Source organism: Triticum urartu, chromosome 1 (assembly GCF_003073215.2).
Source record: "Triticum urartu cultivar G1812 chromosome 1, Tu2.1, whole genome shotgun sequence".
NCBI classification, from domain to species: domain Eukaryota; kingdom Viridiplantae; phylum Streptophyta; class Magnoliopsida; order Poales; family Poaceae; genus Triticum; species Triticum urartu.
Genome location: NC_053022.1, coordinates 6,254,369 through 6,261,394, shown reverse-complemented (window position 1 = coordinate 6,261,394; position 7,026 = coordinate 6,254,369). Strand labels below are relative to the sequence as shown.

Genomic DNA, 7,026 nt, shown 5'->3' with positions numbered 1-7,026 from the left:
TCCTACAACAGGTGGGCAGCCGAAATGAAAGAACACATATGCACGAAAAAACGGCAGCTAGTGAAGCGAAGTCTAGCCAAATGTGTCTCGCTTCGTTTAGCTTTACAGTTGAAATCTCCATGTTCAATCTTCAGTACCGTCATGTCAGCATGTGGGATTGCGTTATACTCTGTTTTTCTACAACAAAAAATAATATTTATACCATCGAACTTGGAATATGCACACTACAGAACGCAAGAATCTAGAACTACCGGAACAAAATATTGCATCAAAGTGGTCGTGCCGGAGTGGTTATCGGGCATGACTAGAAATCATGTGGGCTTTGCCCGCGCAGGTTCGAATCCTGCCGACCACGCTTTTTTCGATTATTTCCCACTCCTTTTTTGTCGATGACGGGCCACAGCATCCGCCAATTAATTTTGTGCAGGCCCAGCCCAGTTTGTTTGCAGAATAAAGGCAACAATTATTCACTGCAAATTCTCGGTTTTGTGTGCACTTGTTCACATTCCTTTTTTGGGGTCAAAAGGCTATTACTCTGTTTTATTTCCATCTTTTTTTTTTGCAAAAACCCATCCTATTTTTTCTTATAACTACAGGCCACTTAAGTCTATTTTTTTTAAACGGAAGCAAAAGATTTGCCTAATCTGTAAAAAAAAGTTCTCCAGTTAATTTACGGCCTGCCGACCACGCTTATTCACTGCATATTCTCGGTTTTGTGTGCATTTGTTCACATTCTTTTTGGGGGGCAAAAGGCTATTACTCAGTTTTATTTCCATTCTTTTTTTTTTGCAAAAATCCATCTATTTTTCTTATCACTACAAGTCACATAGGACTACCTTTTTTTTAAGCGGAGGCAAAAGATTTGCCTAATCTGTAAAAAAAGATAGTTCTCCAGTTAATTTTCGGAAAAACGGATAAAAATCGTCACAGACTTTTTGAGTGATGAAGTACTTGTTTATTTATCTATCTTTTTGTTTTGTTTTGGAGAGATATGAACATAAAGACAATGACAACGATGATAGACATAGACAAACTAATCATATGCTCTAAGCCAAACTTGCTCGGTTGGACTTCACTTCAACACCAACTTTTTTTTGTGCCCATGTGCTCTTCCATTCCGCCTTCCCACCCACTAGATGGAAAATGCACTATAGCTTTCCTTTGTTCTGTTACTACTCTACTGAGCAATCTCATCGACCACATTTCATATTTGCTTGTAAGGTCATGGTGGGCCACATCAGCCGCCAAGGAAGTTGCTCCGACCCAACGCAATGCAATCACATTTTGCATGTGCATTTTGAAGCACAATAGTATATGCTAGAAAAGAATTTACTACCTTCCAAACTTATGACAAAGAAAGGAGTCACTTATTTTGTTCCCTATTTTTTTGATAACACCAAGTAAGAATTTACTATCTTCCAAACTTGCAAGAAGAAAGAAGTTACTTACTTTGCCCCTAGATATCAACCAGACAAGAATGTACTACTTACTTTGCCCTGGACTTCTGCTAGCATACCAACCAGACAACAATTTACTATTTTCTAAACTTGAAAAAAAGGAGCCACTTACTTTGCCCCTAAATCATGTAGATCAACCACAAGAATTTACGATCTTCCAAACTTACAAAAACAAAGAAGTCACTTACTTTGCCCCTAAATTCTGTAGACCAACCACAAGAATTTACCATCTTCCAAACTTATGAAAAGGAAGAAGTTACTTATTTTGACCCGGACTTTTGCATATCAACCAGACACACATTTACTATTTTCCAAATTTGTAAGAAAGGAGTTACTTTGCCCGAGACTTCTGTATACCGACCAAGCAAGAATTTACTCCCTTCCAAACTTTTAGAAACGTACTTTGCTCTTGATTTTTTTGTGCTCCACGATAGAGCTTGTAATTTAGGGGTTGTTTGGTTGCCGTCATGGGTGACGTGCCTGAAAAATTCAAGTGCCTGGCTCGGGCCTGGGAAACAACAGCTTTATGCCTGGGCAGGCAAGCCCTGTTTTGTTTGGTTCGCCTCCACACCCGGTGATGGGTTACACATGTCACATCAGCCTATTAATTTACTTTTGATCCTCCCATGCATGATTAGTACTCCCAGGCAGACCCAGGCAGCAACTAGGCGTCCTTTCTCGTCAGCCTCAGCCAGGCTAATGGTGATGGGATATTCCCAAGACAGGCTAATGGTGTCTTTTCGTTTCTAGGCCAGGCTAGCTTCAGGTACTCAGGCATGAACCAAACAGTGTCCAGGCCGATCTCAGGGAGGTCTCAGGCTAGGCAAATTTGGTCCAGGACACGAACCAAACACTCCCTTACTATCTTCCAAACTTGGAAAAGAAATTAGTAACATATTTTGCTTTGGGTTTAGGTGTACCAACCAAGCAACTTCACCTTCCAAAATTGCAAGAGTTAAGGAGTTACTTCCTTTGCTCCAGACTTTTGTGTGCCAACCAACAAATGTGTTATCATGCTTACAAGATGCAATCGCATCGATCATGACAAAGGATGTTAATAAAGGTAAAATGGAAAGATCGTCACATCCATACATGACATGTGAATGAGTGATGATAAGAAGTATTATAAGGAAACACAATGAAGTACTCATCTGCCTAGTCATCATCTATATTATCTTTGTATCTTTGTTCATAGGGGGTGTGTAGATATAGACTAACTCGCAGCTCCAAGACACACACATCCGACTGGACTTCACTACCTACTAGTTCTCATGTGCACGTGTTCTTCCATTGGCTTCCCAGCTGTCGTATGGAAACGCACTTTAGTCCTTTTTGGTCTGTTTACTACTCCCTACCGAACAATAATCTCCAGATACTAATCCCACTAACCACATTTAGTATTTGTTCTAAAGACACAATGGGCCATGTCAGGCACCAAGGGAGCTGTGCACCCATACATGCATACAATTTTACATGTGTGTTTGCATCATATTAGAAGCATTAATTTATATAAACAACCCTGAATAGAAATACATAAACAACTCATCTAGATGGTAAATAAACAAAGGCATGCATTTCGGTGATGGCATGGTCTTCTCTCATATCTACTATCCACCCACGTGTTGGCTATGAAAGGAGATCATTGACAGATGACCCGTCTGTAAGAACTCGTGACATTTACTTGTAAAAATACCAATGGCAAGGCTTTTCGCAATGTAGCGTGATTCTGGAACAAGTACAATCATGGGAATTTGTGTTTATGCTATATAGAAGGACTCTAAAAAGTCCTAAACATATCTAATCCTTTTGATTTTAGTTACCTTCTTTCTGTGTTCTATTTAATATTTTTTATACAGTTCTTGGGCTAACCCACTTGTAAATTGCAAAAGGGCGGGATCGCATAGTTTATGTTGGAAGTTGGAGGAGCCTCCTCGAACTCATAAAAAATCAAGAAAAGTAGGAAGAATATAAACTTTTGAGAGACAAAGGCTTGCAAAGGTACAATCAATTTTTCGCCATCACCACATAGTGATGTTTCGCGATCCAAGGCGAAGCTCGTGTAGATTGCATTGGACTACATATTTGTAATAATATAAATATATGTAACCATCTACATCCATGTGGCTGACCCACGGGATGGCAGCCACTTGGGCCAAATGGGACCATAAGTGATGTGACCCCCCTCCTCGGACTAGGGGGCCAAGCAGATGGGGGCAGCTAGGGTTGGGAGTGAAGGAAAGATGCCCTAGAGGCAATAATAAAGTTATTATTTATTTCCTTATATCATGATAAATGTTTATTATTCATGCTAGAATTGTATTAACCGGAAACATAATACATGTGTGAATACATAGACAAACAGAGTGTCACTAGTATGCCTCTACTTGACTAGCTCGTTGATCGAAGATGGTTATGTTTCCTAACCATAGACATGAGTTGTCATTTGATTAACGGGATCACATCATTAGGAGAATGATGTGATTGACTTGACCCATTCCGTTAGCTTAGCACTTGATCGTTTAGTTTGTTGCTATTGCTTTCTTCATAACTTATACATGTTCCTATGACTATGAGATTATGCAACTCCCGTTTACCGGAGGAACACTTTGTGTGCTACCAAACGTCACAACGTAACTGGGTGATTATAAAGGTGCTCTACAGGTGTCTCCGAAGGTACTTGTTGGGTTGGCGTATTTCGAGATTAGGATTTGTCACTCCGATTGTCGGAGAGGTATCTCTGGGCCCTCTTGGTAATGCACATCACTCAAGCCTTGCAAGCATTGCAACTAATAAGTTAGTTGCAGGATGATGTATTATGGAACGAGTAAAGAGACTTGCCGGTAACGAGATTGAAGTAGGTATTAAGATACCGACGATCGAATCTCGGGCAAGTAACATACCGATGACAAAGGGAACAACGTATGTTGTTATGCGGTCTGACCGATAAAGATCTTCGTAGAATATGTAGGAGCCAATATGAGCATCCAGGTTCCGCTATTGGTTATTGACCGGAGACGTGTCTCGGTCATGTCTACATGAAGGAAATATGCCCTAGAGGCAATAATAAAGTTATTATTTATTTTCCTTATATCATGATAAATGTTTATTATTCATGCTAGAATTGTATTAACCGGAAATATAATACATGTGTGAATACATAGACAAACAGAGTGTCACTAGTATGCCTCTACTAGACTAGCTTGTTAATCAAAGATGGTTATGTTTCCTAACCATGGGCAAAGAGTTGTCATTTGATTAACAGGATCACATCATTAGATGAATGATCTGATTGACATGACCCATTCCATTAGCTTAGCACCCGATCGTTTAGTATGTTGCTATTGCTTTCTTCATGATTTATACATGTTCCTATGACTATGAGATTATGCAACTCCCGTTTGCCGGAGGAACACTTTGTGTGCTACCAAACGTCACAACGTAACTGGGTGATTATAAAGGAGCTCTACAGGTGTCTCCAAAGGTACATGTTGGGTTGGCGTATTTCAAGATTAGGATTTGTCACTCAGATTGTCGTAGAGGTATCTCTGGGCCCTCTCGGTAATGCACATCACATAAGCCTTGCAAGAATTGCAACTAACGAGTTAGTTGCGAGATGATGTATTACGGAACGAGTAAAGAGACTTGCCGATAACGAGATTGAACTAGGTATTGAGATACCGACGATCGAATCTCGGGCAAGTAACATACCGATGACAAAGGGAACAACGTATGTTGTTATGCGGTCTGACCGATAAAAGATCTTCGTAGAATATGTAGGAGCCAATATGAGCATCCAGGTTCCGCTATTAGTTATTGACCGGAGACGTGTCTCGGTCATGTCTACATTGTTCTCGAACCCGTAGGGTCCGCACGCTTAAGGTTTCGATGACAGTTATATTATGAGTTTATGCATTTTGATGTACCGAAGTTTGTTCGGAGTCCCGGATGTGATCACGTACATGACGAGGAGTCTCGAAATGGTCAAGACATAAAGATTGATATATTGTAAGCCTATATTTGGATATCGGAAGTGTTCCGGGTGAAATCGGGATTTTACCGGATTACCGAGAGGTTACCGGAACCCCCCGGGAGGTATATGGGCCTTAGTGGGCCTTAGTGGAAGAGAGGAGAGGTGGCCAGAGATGGGCCGTGCGCCCCTCCCCCCTTGGTCCGAATAGGACAAGGAGAGGGGGCCGACCCCCCCTTCCTCCTCTCTCTCCTCTTTCCCCCCTCCGCGAATCCTATTCCAACTAGGAAAGGGGGGAGTCCTACTCCCGAAGGGAGTAGGACTCCTCCTGGCGCGCCTCCTCTTGGCCGGCCGGCCGGCCGGCCCCCCCTTTGAGCCTTTATATACGGAGGCAAGGGGCACCCCTAAGGACACAAGTTGATCCACGTGATCATATTCTTAGCCGTGTGCGGTGCCCCCTTCCACCATAGTCCTCGATAATATTGTAGCGGTGCTTAGGCGAAGCCCTGCTACGGTAGTACATCAAGATCGTCACCACACCGTTGAAGGAAATATGCCCTAGAGGCAATAATAAAGTTATTATTTATTTCCTTATATCATGATAAATGTTTATTATTCATGCTAGAATTGTATTAACCGGAAACATAATACATGTGTGAATACATAGACAAACAGAGTGTCACTAGTATGCCTCTACTTGACTAGCTCGTTAATCAAAGATGGTTATGTTTCCTAACCATGGACAAAAGAGTTGTCATTTGATTAACGGGATCACATCATTAGTTGAATGATCTGATTGACATGACCCATTCCATTAGCTTAGCACCCGATCGTTTAGTATGTTGCTATTGCTTTCTTCATGACTTATACATGTTCCTATAACTATGAGATTATGCAACTCCCGTTTACCGGAGGAACACTCTGGGTACTACCAAACGTCACAACGTAACTGGGTGATTATAAAAGAGTACTACAGGTGTCTCCAAAGGTACATGTTGGGTTGGCGTATTTCGAGATTAGGTTTTGTCACTCCGATTGTCGGAGAGGTATCTCTGGGCCCTCTCGGTAATGCACATCACATAAGCCTTGCAAGCATTGCAACTAATGAGTTAGTTGCGGGATGATGTATTACGGAACGAGTAAAGAGACTTGCCGGTAACGAGATTGAACTAGGTATTGGATACCGACGATCGAATCTTGGGCAAGTAACATACCGATGACAAAGGGAACAACGTATGTTGTTATGCGGTCTGACTGATAAAGATCTTCGTAGAATATGTAGGAGCCAATATGGGCATCCAGGTCCTGCTATTGGTTATTGACCGGAGACGTGTCTCGGTCATGTCTACATTGTTCTCGAACCGTAGGGTCCGCACGCTTAACGTTACGATGACAGTTATTATGAGTTTATGCATTTTGATGTACCGAAGATTGTTTGGAGTCCCGGATGTGATCATGGACATGACGAGGAGTCTCGAAATGGTCGAGACATAAAGATTGATATATTGGAAGCCTATGTTTGAATATCGGAAGTGTTCCGGGTGAAATCGGGATTTTACTGGAGCACCGGGAGGTTACCGGAACCCCCTGGGAGCCATATGG

General features: G+C 41.8%; 1 non-coding gene across 1 annotated transcript; it reads left to right on the top strand.

Moving 5' to 3' along the window:
• The first annotated feature begins 273 nt into the window (after positions 1–273).
• On the top strand, positions 274–355 carry TRNAS-AGA. Its single transcript has one exon. It is a non-coding gene; the product is annotated as a tRNA-Ser (tRNA).
• The last annotated feature ends 6,671 nt before the right edge of the window (positions 356–7,026 follow it).